Source organism: Megascapheus bottae, chromosome 6 (genome assembly GCF_031878675.1).
Source record: "Megascapheus bottae isolate mThoBot1 chromosome 6, mThoBot2.hap1, whole genome shotgun sequence".
In the NCBI taxonomy this organism is placed as follows: domain Eukaryota; kingdom Metazoa; phylum Chordata; class Mammalia; order Rodentia; family Geomyidae; genus Megascapheus; species Megascapheus bottae.
Genome location: NC_143514.1, coordinates 5,983,866 through 5,999,289, shown reverse-complemented (window position 1 = coordinate 5,999,289; position 15,424 = coordinate 5,983,866). Strand labels below are relative to the sequence as shown.

General features: G+C 40.4%; 1 protein-coding gene across 1 annotated transcript in view; it reads right to left on the bottom strand.

Annotated features, from left to right (window-relative positions):
- LOC150061301 (neurogenic locus notch homolog protein 2) overlaps positions 1-15,424 on the bottom strand; it is a 144,912-nt gene that overhangs the window by 46,059 nt on the left and 83,429 nt on the right. The window lies entirely within an intron of this gene.

Here is a 15,424-nt window from a genome sequence, read left to right as displayed (position 1 = left end):
GCCCTGTAGGGCCCTTGACTCAGCTACACTATTGGGTCATTGGCTCAAAAAGCAAAAAGAGGAGGGAGAAAAAGTAAAGGGAAAAAAAAATAATACAAAGAAATGTAGGCTCTTGCATCAAGTATTTAGAACAGCTTCTATACCTGGACTGTAACAGTGTCAGTGCCCTGGCTGTGACACCATGTAACAGTTTTGCAAGATGATTTTCTCAAATTAGTTCTTTGGTTTGGGGGGTGGGAGACTTCAACTTGTGCTCTTGCTTCATTTTCTCTCAAGGCTGGTACTCTAAAAGTCAAGTAGCAAAGTATCATACCTCTACTTTTTAGTCGTCAACTAGTGATAAGGGTCTCATACTTTGCTGTTTGGGCTGCCTTTAAACTATAATCCTCATATCTTATCCTTCTAAGTATCAAGAATTATAGATATGAGCCACTGTAAGATTAATTCTTGTGGGCCGGGAGTTTAGCCTAGTGGTTAAAGTGCTTGCCTAGCATGCATGAAGATCCGGGTTCGATTCCTTGGTACTACATACATACAAAAAAAGCCAGAAGTGGTGCTGAGGCTCAAGTGGTAGAGCTCTAGCCTTGAGAAAGTCCAAGGACAGTGCTCAGGCCCTGAGCTCAAGCCCAGGACTGGCCCAAAAAAAAAAAAAAAAAGATTAATTCTTGTAACTATGTATGAAACTATAATTATCTTAAAATAAAGACTATACTTAAAAAGTTAGGGAAGCAAGTATGTATAGAATAAGTTAGAAGCAATGAAAAGTCCTAGCAAAGTGTGGATGTATAAAAGGCAAGGCCAATGATAGTAAGAATGAGTAAAATGTGTTCAACCCGAGGTAGAATGTTTATTTAGTGTAATAGGAGATGGGAAAGAATTTTTTGCTCTGGAAATGCATGTATGAAAATTCTGCAATGAAACTCCTACATGGAACATTATATATATGCTAAAAGATGGGGAAGAGCACACTGAAGGATAATCAACAGGAGACTCCTAAGGGTATAGCCATGATAGGACACAACAGGGTCCTTAGCAAAGAATATATCTTACCAGCTGTTGGTGGCTCACGCCCGTAATCCTAACTACAGGAGGCTGAGATCTGAGGATCGTTTCAAAGTCTGCTGTTCTTTTTGTTTGTTTTGGGGTTTTTTTGGGGGGGAGAAGGGGGGACTGTCCTGAGGACTGAGGCACTGCCCTTGGGCTTTCCTCAAGGCTAGAGCTCTACCACTTGAACCACGGCACCACTTCCAGCTTTTTCCTATGTATGTGGTACCGAGGAATCAAACCGGGTCTTTGTGCATGCTAGGCAAGCACTCTACCACTAGGTTAAACCCCCAGCCCTGAAAGTCTGCTGTTCTTAAAACCCCACTGTCCTTCAGCTCACTCTATGTCATGACCACTCTGAAAGATGTCTTCTGCATTGGGCTTTCTTTTCTTTCTTCTTCTTCTTCTTTTTTTTTTTTTTTTGCTGGGACTGGCTTGAACTCAGGGCCTGGGCACCACTGTCCCTTAGCTTTTTTGCTCAAGGCTGGTGCTCTATCACTTGAGCCATACCTCTAGTTCTAGCTTTTTGCTGATCAGCTGGAGAGAAGAGTCTCACATACTTTCCTGATTGGGCTGTCTTTGACCCATGGTCCTCAGGTAGGATTACAAGTGTCCAATAGGCTTTCTTAATTTTAGATGAGCTTCTGGCAACTGCAGAAATATTAATTCAAAGTAAGTAAAGGAGGAAGGCTGAGAGGCAGGGAGAGATTGAGGGATGGGAAAGAATGAGTGAATGAATGAAGGAGGAAGGGAGTGAGGAGGTGGGACAGGGAAGAAAGCAGGAAGAGAGTGAGTTAGTGACCTCAATAGTAATCCTCACCCCCAGGGGAGATGATGTCATTTTTTTAGTACAGAAAACTTTGCTTCTTTACAGTGCTAGCAAAAATGCTACTTCAAAGACTAACAGCTATGTTTTTAGGATATAGGTACAGATAGGAAATAAACACAGGACTAAGACGTGGGTGAAACGCTACTGTAACCTGGGGTATTTGCTGAGTTTTTGCTAGTGTACTTAGGCTAACTCAAATATCTATGCTGCCCTTGAACCACTTCTACTTGCAAAATTCAAGCATATAAGATGCTATTTCTCTTGACTAATAAGGCTCTGTGATAAAGTGGAGTATAACACTTTTGAAAAAGTTTTGCTTACACTGTATTTCCTATGTATTATAATATCTGAAGTAGTGTTGAAAGATAGCCTAGATAGTCTAGATAGATAGGATGCATGGATGGATAGATAGATATATAGATAGATAGATCTAGATAGATAAAGAGTATTCTAGGTAAAATATTTCCTTGGAGGAAAAAGCTGGTACTCTTGGGAAAGAGCAGTAAGACCATAGGTTGCTTACTATGAGGCAGGGATTGTGCTTGGGACTATGGTAAAAATAATAATAATAATAATCTCATTTATGATGAAGAAACAAGCTAAAGAGGTAAAATTAGCTTGCTGTCTAAGGCAATGAGATTTCAGTTAGGCTCACTCATAACAAAAATTTGAAAAAAACTGTATTTTTATTTTTTGGTGCCGGTACTAAGACCTGAATTCAAGGGCCTAGATGCTGTCACTTAGCTGTTTTTGCTCAAGGATGATATTCTACCACTTGAACCTTATCTCTACTTACAGCTTTTTTGTTGTTAATTGGAGCTTTTTTGTTGTTGTTGTTAATTGAAGTCTTATTAGACTTTCCTGCCAAGACTGGCTTCAAATCATGATCCTCAGATCTCAACCTCCTGAGTAGCTAGGATTACATGTGTGAGCCAGTGTTTCCTGGCACAATGAACCCTTTTCCTATAAGGTTTAGATACATTTCCCCAGAATAACATTGCTTCCTACTCTCCTTATTACAATCCCATTAGCAGATGGTAAAATTCATAATGAGAAGAAGAATAACTAGGGCTGGTACTGGAACTGCTACCTCTAAAATGCCAGTAAAACATCAACTAAGAATCTTAGCCCAAGAGAAAACCAATGCAGATGCCTAAAACAAACAAGGCTCAGATAGGTAAACAACTTCCTTCCCAAGTTCACAGGGCTGGTGAGTGGGAGGGCTGTGATTTAAATCAATTTAGCCCAGTGCCAAATCTGATGCCCTTTTACTACAGCGTGGCTCAGTGTCCAGCTTGGCTTTGGATGTGATCCACTAGACCAGATCTCTGACCTCAGATCTTGAAGGACCCTGAGAAGGCAGAGATGCCAGAAATAATTAAAGAACACTGCTAGTCTAAAGCAATAGACAGGCTATCCCAAGGTATTAGGATCAGAAAGTTCTTGGCTATCTTTTAAGGACATTAGGTGTGCACACTCTAATCTAATGTCTAAGGCTTTTTTCTATGGCAAGAAGACATGAGGCTTAGGTAGAAACAAGAAGGATGCCAGAATCCTAGCTACTCATGAGGCTGAGATCTTAGGATTGCAGTTTAAAGCCAGCCAAAGCAGGAAGGTCCATGAAATTCTTATTTACAATTAACCACCAGAAAACCGGAAATGGGTCTGTGTCTCAAAGAAGTAGTAAAGCAAAAGAGCTCAGGGATAGCTGCCTAGGCTAAGTTCAAGCCACACACACACACACACACACACACACACACACACACACACACACACACACACACAAGGCAAAGGAAAGTAGGAGACATACAACACTGCCTTTAAAAATTAGTCACAGGTGTCAGCTGCTGATGGCTCATGGCTCATGCCTGTAATCCCAGCTACTGAGGAGGCTGTGATCTGAGTATTGTAGTTTAAAGCCAGTCTGGGCAAAAAAAAAAAAAAGTCTATGAGACTCTTCTCTCCAACTAGCCAGCAAAAAAAAACCCTGAAAATGGAGTTGTGGCTCAAGTGGCAGAGCACGATCCTTTAGTGCAAAAGCCAAGTGAGGGCTTGAGGCCCTAAGTTCAAGCCCCTTCTCACCCTCCCCCCAGATTAGTCACAGTAACCTTGAGGGGATGGCAGGCATATGACTGTTAGTAGGGAGAGTAGGAGAGAGCACTAGGTTATGAGCTACCTAGCAAATAAAAGGGAGAGGCGTGTTGTTTGCTGTGGCCCACCAAGCTACTAAATCTTCAAGACCGACGAGTCTCCACATGCATCATCATCTGTGTCAACATAAATCACGCTGGTTAACACCCCAAATACGTTGCACAAAGCGCAATTGGGCAAGCTTTCTGAGGACAGCAATTATTCTTCTTAGTAACTGCCCTTTGCATATCTTGCAGAGTACTGACAAACATATGTCAAAACATAGGACCAAAGCAGTGGGCTAGTTAAGCTCTCTTTATTTCTTATAGGGAATGGATTTGTTTCAACAAAATACCTTCTCCAGTGCCACAGGGATGTAAACAGTAAGAGCTACCTGCAGCTACTGACAGTCTTCTAGCTTGTTACGTTTCCTTGTAAGCATCCTCAATTCTCTTTTGCATGCTTGTCTCAAGCCACAGTGCCTTCTTGTTGGTTTGTCAAATTTGGGGGCGGGGGGGGGGGGGGTCATGGGGCTTGAACTGGGCCTGGGTGCTGTCCCTAAGCTCTTCAGCTCAAGTCTACCACCCTACTGCTGGGCCTGGGCATTGTCCCTGAGCTCAGCTCAAAGCTATCTCCCTACCCGTGAGCCAAACCCCACTTCCTGTTTTCCAGAGGTTAACTAGAGATAAGAGTCTCAGGTCCTTCTGGCTTTGAACCTTGATCCTCAGATCTCAGCCCCCTAAGTAGCTAGTATTACAGATGTGAGCCACCAAGCCCCAGCTTTGGTTTGTCAAATATTTCATTCTTTCCTACCTCAATGCCTTTGCACATCCTGCTTTCTCCATCCACTCTAATTCATATGGCTAGTGTGCTCTCATCTTTCAGACATCTAATAACTGAAGGAGATCTCTAAATGTCCAGCTTCCCACTGTTCTTATCACTGCTTCTATTCCCCCAATCCATCCTGACTTATTCAAAGCAGTAGATTTGGGATTGGAGGGATGGCTCGGATGGTAGGTACACAAAAGCATCAGATACAGAGTTCAAGCCCTAGTCTAGGAATAAAAACAACAACAAAAAGAGCATGTCTTATTTACTCTTCACACAGAACTCTTTTCCCATTAGCCTATGAACTCCATAAAGGCAGGCACCACACCTACCATTCACTTTGTTACACATGCCAGGTGCCTTATTAGATGCTTGGGACCAACGATGACACTGATTTTGCATAGCATCAAATCTAATTGTGCTCATTTTATAGATGAGGAAACCCAGGCCAGAGTGGCACAGTGACTTGTGCAAGCTTGCGCAATTAAATGAAAAAAGTTAAGACATATAAATTGAAACTAGAAATAAGTGCTTATAAAATTTGCGAGTGTGGCACTGCTACAGAAGATAAAAATTTCTCCCACTCCAAACTGTTATTCAGAAGTGGCACTGTGGCTCAAAGTGGTAAAGCGCTAGCCTCGAGGTGAAGAGCTCAGGGACAGGACCCAGGCCCAGAGTTCAATCACCATGTCCAAAACAAAACTACAACAAAACAAACAAACAAAAAACTGGTGTCCTACTGCTTAAGCTACAGTTCTATGGCCAAAGAGACAGTTTTCCATGCAGAAGGGAAGTCTAAGTTGACTGCTGAGGAACAAGGCAGGACCTAAAAGTTGAGGGGAAGAAGGCAGCTCAGCAGTGATCTAGAGAGGACAAGGCCAACCTGCCATTAGTAAAGTGTGTCCAGTATGGGTTTTAAGAAGTTGGGTCACACCAATGTTCTAGCCGAGCAAGCCACAGACCTTAAACAGATACCACTTGTGAACTGTAGTAGAGATTGCCCTCTAAAGACACCACAAACAAATGATCAACCTCACCTGGTGCTACAAGTGACTGGGAAGAGGAAAGAAGACAACAAAAGGAAAAAGAAAAGAAATGACTGTTGGCCTGAGTGCTCTGTAAAGCCCTTACCATTCCCAGTCATCTCTCAACTGTGAAGTCTGTGGGAAAACTTTTTATCTCACCAGTGGTCCTGGTAAGGGTCAACTGTACTGCAACAACAACCCCCCCGCCCCCACCCCACAAGAACATATGAAAAACGAGCTTGTCTGGCCCTTGGTCTGACCCTGTTACCGTCTCTTGTATGGTCAAGTTAAGATGACTCAATCTCTGTTATGGCTTCCAACCAGCAGCCACCAAACTTCTGAGTTCTGGAGTTTCGGATCAAATAGAGCATTCTTACAGAATCCCTGCTCTATACATTAATTTCTGATTTTACTGCTAAGGTTAAAGGACAAGAGATAAGCTAGATGGTGTATAAACTCCTGGCCAAAGCTAGTGATATAGTCTTTGTAAGAACTAGGTGGCTAAAGAGAAAGAGCCCACATGAATATACACATGAATACCTATAGATGGCTCCGTGAGAGCGGTGAAGAGGAGTGTAGTGGGAAATGGAAATCAAGGTAGGAAATCCAGCAATGTCAGGGAATTCCTGCACTAATCCTAACACCATCAGCGTTTCAGGATTCCTCAAAGGCCTTGTTCTCCAATTTATTATGGCTAGTGCTATTTTCTGAACTGTTAGCTAGGACTACAGGCTTAAACCACTCTTATCTGGAACCCTGCATTATTTTTTTTAAGTAGTACAAATCTAATCCACCGTAAAAAAGATGGTAAAGGATTTGAGTAAGGTAAAAAGAAACCATTACCAACAATATTAATTTTGAGGGGTGAAGTCAGGCCAAAAAAACCCCAGAAAACCTAACGCTCCAATTCACTCATTTATTCATTCATTTCTCTTTCTCACACACACAGACACACACACACACACACCCATGCACACACGTGCTTGTGCCCTGATATACCTGCACTGGGATTATATAAAGGTGAATAAAACTAACCTGCTTTCTATCATTCAGAACTTAACAGGCAAATAGTGGTTTCATAGGCAAACAAATAAAATGAAAATATAGGGTGACAAATACTTTAATAGATACCTGCTGCCTTAGGAGAACAGAAAAGGATTGGAGAAGGCAACTTTCCAGTGAGGATACTGCAAAGAGGAAGGCTGTGTAAGAGTATATGCGTGGGGAGAAGGTGGACAGGGTGGGGAAAAGTTCAAGCAGAAGTGAGTGATGTTATATAGGTTTGAGTGGGAGGAAAAGCATGGCTCATTTGAAGCAATGAAAAAGAATCTGCATGGTTGAATTACAAGGCAGGCAAGGGGGAGTGGACAGATACAGGACAGGGTTACATGCAGTACCTTGGAAATCTATCCGAAAACAAGGAGGGTTGCTGAAGTGTTTTAAGCAAAGCAACAAGCCCATCTGATTTGTGTTTCAGAAAGACTGCTCTGCCGTAGGGAGAATGGTCTGAACTCCACCTCACCCCTCCAAGTCGACAATGGTTTAAAGCACTGGGAGTCCTGGGGCTCCTGGGGCCACCACAGCACCAAGAAAGCCTGCAGTGCATCTGGGAACATTCCAGATGCAGGAGAAAGCATCCAGGCTCAGCCACTCCACATAGTACTGTGGAAGCTGGGCCCAGGATGGACATTCAGAAAGCTGACCTCTGGCACAGCAGAGAAAATGGTGCAACATTCAAGTCCCTCTAAGAGGCCCACACTTTGGCTCCCTCCCCACACTTTGGCTCCTTCCCCACTTCTTTAGGCATGGGGCTGCTGAGAAAGTTACAGAAAAGGGCCCCTCACCTCACAGGGAGGAAAAACTAACTGCAGCCAGGTGGAGAGTAAGGAGATCCAAAAAACACAGGAACCTCCCCTATTTATAGGCAGGCTGTTGTTACTCTGTGCAGCATAATCCACCATGGGAACTATTAAAGGGCCTGCAATATAAAATAAGGATCTGTGCCAGTTAAAGTTAAGAGAATACTGTGAAAATCCTCACACGCACAAACTATTATGGGAAGAACTGCTTCTGTGCAATCAAGACAATGAGAGAAAGGTACATTCTAAGATGAAATGAAAAACAATACATAACTGACTAATGAAAGGGGCTGGAGAACGGGCAGAATAGAAATGAGATGATGGCCAGGCACTTAGTGGCTCATACCTGTAAACCAAGCTGAGATCTAAAGAGCTAAGTTTGAAGCTAGCCTAATCAGGAAAGTCAGTGAGAGACCCTGATTGTTAATTGATTGTCTCAAAGCCAGAAGTGGAGTTGTGGCTCAAGCAGTAAAGTGTCAGGCTTGAGAAAAAAACAAAAAAAAAAACCAAACCAGAGACAGCACCTAGACACTGAGTTCAAGTCCCAAGAATGCCAGGAGGAGAAGGAGGAGGAGGAAGAGGAGGAGGAGGAGGAGGAGGAGGAGGAGGAGGAGGAGGAAACAGATCACATGAGATGAGTACACATCCTACACACAAGAATGCAGTCCATACACCAGGATCCTAACCTATAAAGAACAAAACCAAAGAAGAAAAATATGAATCAGTGCTGCAAAAGAAAAGCTGTGCAAGTGCTCATAAAATGCAAAGCAAATATCAAGCAAAGTAGAATACCATGAGAGATGTTCTTAGCTTTGGGGAAGAAATAATAAAAATCTAATGTAAAAATAACAGGTCTGAAAACAGTAAAGCAAATGAAAATAGCAAGGACAATGAACAGTACTCATCAAGAATGAAGAAACATTTGTCTGACATTGCATTTCCTATAGTAGTCACCATCGGATGCAAAACAAACAAACAAACAAAAAACCCTAGAAACTGGAGATGAAGTTATAACCCCCAAATTCAACATCTAGCCCAAATGCCATTGTATATAAAGTTTATTAAATCAAAAGAGATCTTTCAAGTATCTAAAGGTGACTAGAATTATGCTCAAGAAGTACAGTGCCAGTCTAGCAAGTGTAAGGTTCTGAGTTCAAGCCTCCATATCCCCTCAAGAGCATAGCAAATAGTTAAAGGCTCCAAAACCAGCCAGATGCCAGTGGCTATTATCCTAGCCACTCAGGAGGCTGAGATCTGAGAATCAAGGTTCAAAGATAGCCCAGGCAGATACTTTATCCCCAATCAACCAGCAAAAGAATGGAAGTGGAGGTGTGACTCAAATTGATAAAAACAGGGTCTTGGGCAGGCCCAGAGTTTAAGTCCCATTACTAACACACACACACACACACACACACACACACACACTACACTACACCAAACATACAACTTTCCTAAGAAAGTAATATACCATGCAAAAGTATGATTTAGCTGAAAAAAAAAAAAGACCTCAAGAATGATAACAATTATGACAGTAACTGAAACTTTAGTTAGCATAGAACAAATTGTCCACCAAACTAAGCATAAAATATTAACACCGGGTTATAAAACTATAAGTAGCTAAAATATTTTACAAAATGTATTAATATTTCAAAATCTATTAACAATATCAGATGAAGAGTTAAATCCAGATTACAAATACAGGAAGTGGAAGAGAAGTAAAAGTTCATCATCAAGAAGTAAGTTAATAGATTCAGTTTTGTTTCTAACTTGAAAAGTACAAGATAAAGTCCAATTTTTTCTTAAAAAATATTTTTCATAGAAATAGAACAAAAATCCTAAAATTTATGGAAACATAAAAACACACCCAAAGCAATCTTGCAAAAAAGAACAAAGCAGAAAGCATTATATTACATTACTTCAAAATATGTGACAAAGGGCTGAGGTTGTTGCTGGTAGAAATGCTTGGTAGATTGTTACAGTATTTTACCTGGTTATCTGATATATTGTATATATGCTTATTTGGTTATTTGAAATAGGATAAGAAAGGGGGGAAAACAAGATGAGGGGTGGGGGAAGGGAAAAGGGGAGCAAGACACGAGAAAGGGTATCAATGTTTGTGAAGTAATGCATCTTCTATCTGGTGAATATAATGTAACCCTTCTAATAATTACAATAAAAATATACAGAAAAAATCAGAACAATTTAGATTAAAAAAAAAAGAAATGCTTGGTAGAATGTGTGAGCCCCTTGGCTCAACTCCGAACAATATAAGGTAATTAATATAAAATATATTAACGAAGTATTTTGAGTAATACTGGCAATCAAAGCAATATGATAGTGATTGGAGTGGGGACCTGATCTATAGACCGATGGAACAAAACAGATAACAGAACTCAGAGGTAAACTCAAGCATCCATGGCTAGTGATTTTCCAACAACGTACTAAAAATATGAAGTGAAGAAAAGCATCTTTTCAATAGTCTTGGGGAAACTGGATATTCATATACAAAAGAATGAAAGTTAGAGTTCTGTCACCAGTTATAAAAACCAAATCAAAATCGATTAAATTTTAAATGTGAAGATCTGAAACTATGAAAACATTAGAAGAAAAAAGGAAGAAAATTCTCAGTCAAGCCTTTGTAGAGAAGGCCCCCAAAGTACAGGGAACAAAAACAAAACTGGGCAAATGAGATTGCACCAAGCTAAAAAGCTTCTGTACAGCAAAAGAAATAACAGTAAAGAGCCTACAGAATGGAAGAAAATTTTTGCAAATGCTATATCTATAAATACCTAGGACAACATACAAAGAATTATTCTTGTCAACAGTGCAAACCAAATAACCCAATTCAAAAATGGGAAATAGGCCTAAATAGATATTTCTTTGGATGTGGAGAACCCTGCATACTGTTGAAGGGAATATAATTAATAATTAATATAGTTATTATGGAAAACAGCATGAGGGTTTCTTGAAAATCTCAAGATAGGGGAAGAAGGAAAACAAGATGATTGGGAGAGGATAGGGGGAGGGAAACGGACAAAAACATGAGAAGGAGTATCAATGTGCGAGAAGTAATGTACCTACTACTTGACGAATGTAACTGTAATCCCTCTATACATTGCCCTGACAATAAATTTTTTTTTTAAATCTCAAGCTAGAACTAGCATATAATCAGCAACACCACTACTGGATAGATACAGATATCTAAGACCATATCCATGTCTATCTGTACCTGCATCTGTATCTCCAAAGGAAATGAAATGCTTCTGTCCAAGAGATACCTGCTATCCTATGTTTACTACAGCACTATCCATAATATTGAAGAGGTGAAAGCAACCTGAATGCCTATCAGCAGGTAAATGGATAAAGCAAATATGATATATATATATATATACTCTTCTGTCATAAAGCAGAACAAAATCTTCCTCATTCTGATTTGAGTCTCCTGATTACCATTTGTTCAATAGCCATTGTTAAAACGAGAATAAGTAGCTGGAGGCTGGGAGGTTCATTCCTATAATCCTAGCTAGTCAGGAGGCTAAGATCTGACGATTGTGGTTCAAAGTCAGTCCCAGCCAGGAAAGCCTGTGAGACTCTTTTCTCCAATAAACTACACAGAGAAAGCCACAGTGGTGCTATGGCTCAAGTGGTAGAGTACTAGCCTTGAACATAAAGAGGCTCAGGGACAGTGCTCAGGGCCTGAGTTCGAGTCCCAGGACCAACACATACATTAAAAAAAAATTCAAGGGGCCGGGAGTTTGGCCTAGTGGTTAAAGTGCTTGCCTAGCATGCATGAAGACCCGGGTTTGATTCCTCGGTACCACATACATAGAAAAAAGCCTGATGTGGTGCTGAGGCTCAAGTGGTAGAGCTCTGACCTTGAGAAAGTCCAAGGACAGTGCTCAGGCCCTGAGCTCAAGCCCAGGACTGGCCAAAAAAAAAAAAAAAAAAAAAAAAAAAAATTCAAGGCTGGGAGCATAGCCTAATGGTAGAGTGCTTACCTAGCATGCACGAAGAAGCCCTGGGTTCGATTCCTCAGTACCATATACACAGAAAAAAACAGAGGTAGCACTGTGACTCAAGTGGCAGAGAGCTAGCCTTGAAGAAAAAAGTGTCCAAGGACAGGGCCCAGGCCCTAAGTTCAAGCCCCAGTACTGGCAAAAATTAATTAATTAATTATTTTAAATAAATAAATAATTCAGAATAATACCAGTAATCTATCTTATAAGTAAATAAGCATAGAAATCACTGAAAGCAGTAAAGTATTATAAATGCTACATCAAAGACGTGCAGAGTTAAGAACAAGCTGATATTTTAAAAAAATAATTGTATTTTATTGTAGGGATAATGCATAGATGGGTTATAGTTACATTTGTCAGGTAGTGGATACATTACTTCTTGAACACTGATACCCTTTCCCATGTTTTTCTTCCAATTTCCTTCCCCCCAACCAGATAATATTTCGCCCCTGTGACTCAATGATGGAATGAATAATGGCAGAGTTCTAGTCCAATTTCTCTTACTTCCCTTTTTCTCACCTTCCTTCTTTGGATCTATTTCCTCCTACATTTTCTTATAGTAGACAGTTCTCATAAGTGACAGCCAAATCCTCACTCAATATTCCTTTCCTTCATAAATCTGACATGTTCTCATGGGAACCAGAAAAAAAAAAACCCAGAATCAAAATTTGAGACTGAATATATTACACTGATGTTTTTAGGAAATTCAGCCTTATTGTGTATTGTCATCTCTATACTATTTCTCTATTTGTGTCATTGTCCCATTACTTAGAATCAAGACAGAAGTTACTTTGTCTAATTTCCCTTCTTACTTCCTACCCACGTTGTTTTCAAAATCTCCTTTATACTTTCTACCTCGTGGTGTAGTTACTTATTTATAGTTTCTTAGTTCTTCCTTGCCAAATTCATTACTCTTGAAGATGGAATTGTGTGTGTGTGTGTCTGTCTCTGTCTCTCTGTCTCTGTCTCTCTCTCTGTCTCTGTCTCTGTCTTTCTCTCTCTGTCTCGTGTTGGTCCTAGGGCTTGAACTCAGGGCCTGGGCACTGTCCTTAGTCTTCTTTTGCTCTACCATTTGAGCCACATATTCAGCTTTTTCTGAGCAATTTATTAGAGTCAAGAGTCTCATGGACTTTCCTTCCTGTGCTGGCTTTGAACCACAATCCTCAGATCTCAACCTCCTAAGTAGCTAGGATTACAGGCATAAGCCACCAGTGCCTGGCTGGGAATTTTATTAGTTTTCTCTGTGCCTGTTAAAAGACCTCGAAGAGTATAATAGGCTTCATAAAATCTGTTGTTGACCTTACTTACAATCATTCCATGGGGGCCTAAAAATCATTAAGTTAATTAAATGTGATCTTCCTATAGGGCAGCCAAAATGGACACTGAATAATAGACCACAAGGGTAGAAAAGATCCCCGAGACTCATTTCCTGCCTTTTTTGGGCCTATGCTATTCATTTCCCATTTCTACCATCATAATCACTAATCAGCACTGGACCTCTGGGATAAGGGGGTTCCAGGTTTGTACTCTGGCAATCTGACAAAACGATATGAAACTGAAATTGTACTTGGAAGGCAGAATTCCTGATAAATAGATCATTACTGAGTCCTCATAATCAAGCTGACATCAGAAAAACTGAAATGTAAGATTAATTTTCCTATTCGTCCATGTAGAATATAAATGAGAATACCTTCATAGCAAATGACTTAATTAGGTTCCACTCTCTGTCAAAAGGCTCTGATCCTATAGTATGTGTGTGTACAGGTGTGTACTCAGGCTTAAGGAACTAGGAGCTGTCCCTTAGCTTTTTCATTCAAGGCTAGCTGGTGTTCTACCACTTGAGCCACAGTTCCACTTTTGACTTTTTGCTGGTTAACTGGAGACAAGAATCTCACACCTTCCTGCCCCAGCTGGCTTTGAACCTCAATCCTCAGATCTCAGCCTCCTGAGTTGCAAGTATTACAGGCATGAACTACCCAAGCCTAGCTCCAACCATGTAGTCCTAAAACACACTTGTGCACGCATACATATACACATATATACACATAGCAAGACAAAGATGAGAGAGAGAGAGAGAGAGAGAGAGAGAGAGAGAGAGAGAGAGAGAGAGAGAGAGAGAGAGAGAGAGAGATTGTGAGAAAAACACTTTCTTGTCAGCAACTAGAGACTGGACTGAAACAGAAACGCCTTAGGTGGCATCAGCACCCCACCACGCAGACTTATTCCCAGACCCAAGCAGCTCTCATGCCACTTCTGGCACAGGCACCCACTAACTCAGGCTAAAAGTTCATAATGAACCTGGAGCAACTGAACGCAAAGCGAATCACATTAAACTCTTCTGACTCATCACACAATACAGGAGAGCTGAGAGAAAATTTGCTCAGTTTAATTTGAGTCATATCCACCTAACTTGCATTGTTCACTTCTGCTTAATGTCCCAGAGCACTCTCCTGAGCCCAGGCTGCAATCACATTTCTCGATTAATAACAAGCCCAGGAAAATAAATCACATCTGCCCCAGGAGTGAACCCAAAACCAAAGGAGGCCATGGAGAAGAATTTATGAGTTGAGCTTAGAGTCAACCTTAATTCTGAAGGAAATGAACCTTTAACAAAGAAAATTCAAATAACAATCTATGCAGACAAAACATTAATCTATATTGCTCTAATAAATCTGGGGCCTTTATACTATTTTTGTTCTCCTTACATGGCTATCTGCCAGAGCAGAACTACTCTGATAAGATGGCACAGGGCCAAATGTATTATACTAAAGACAACATCAACCCGTAGGTATACTTTCATTTCATAAAAGAACATGCCATCATTAAGACTTCCCTCCTTTAAGCACATTCCTATAAAGAAGCAAACCATCTGCCCACACAAACCACCATCAACTTGTCTTTTCCACCTGAGCTCAGGGTAGTTCAGAAGATTGGCCATCTTTGAAAGCACAAACACACATAATTTAGATCGTTGCAGCAGACAAAAGGCTCTAAATTGGGTTACAATACAGTCCTGCTCAGATGTAATAGAGACACCACACCAGAACAAGGCCAACTCAAGGTCTCCTCTACACACAGCTGCTCATAAGCCTTCTGCTCCGTGTTACCATGACAACTGCAGGAGTGGCTTGCACTGAACAACTCTGCATCCAAAGTAGGGTTGTGCAAGAAAAATGTGAAAGCTAGGATTCTAAGTTTTCCAGGGGCCACTTAAGATAAAGTGCAAGCCTATTAAATCAATTGAATATTATAATTTACTTAGCTCAGGTTATCTATAATACAATTTTAGTGTCTGATTAATAAATATCATTAATAATATTCTTTTTTCATGCTAAACATTCAAAATCAGGAATTTTATACAAGTCACAAAACATTACAATTCAGACCAGTTAATTGCATTACAAATACTCAACAGCAAAATGTAACTAGCTGTCACCAAATTGAATGGAACTGATTATCTGCTGAATAATTTTTAATTGAAAAAGCTAAATTATTTTTTTAAGATTTAAAAATCTATTATAGTAACATTTATTCTCCCAAAACATCAACAAAATAAACATATTAATGCCAGCCAAGCACTAGTGGTTCATACTGTAATCTTAGTTACTCAGGAGACTATTCAATATCTGAGGAATGTCTATGAGACTCTTACCTCCAATTAACCACCAAGAAACTGGAAATGGAAGTATGGCT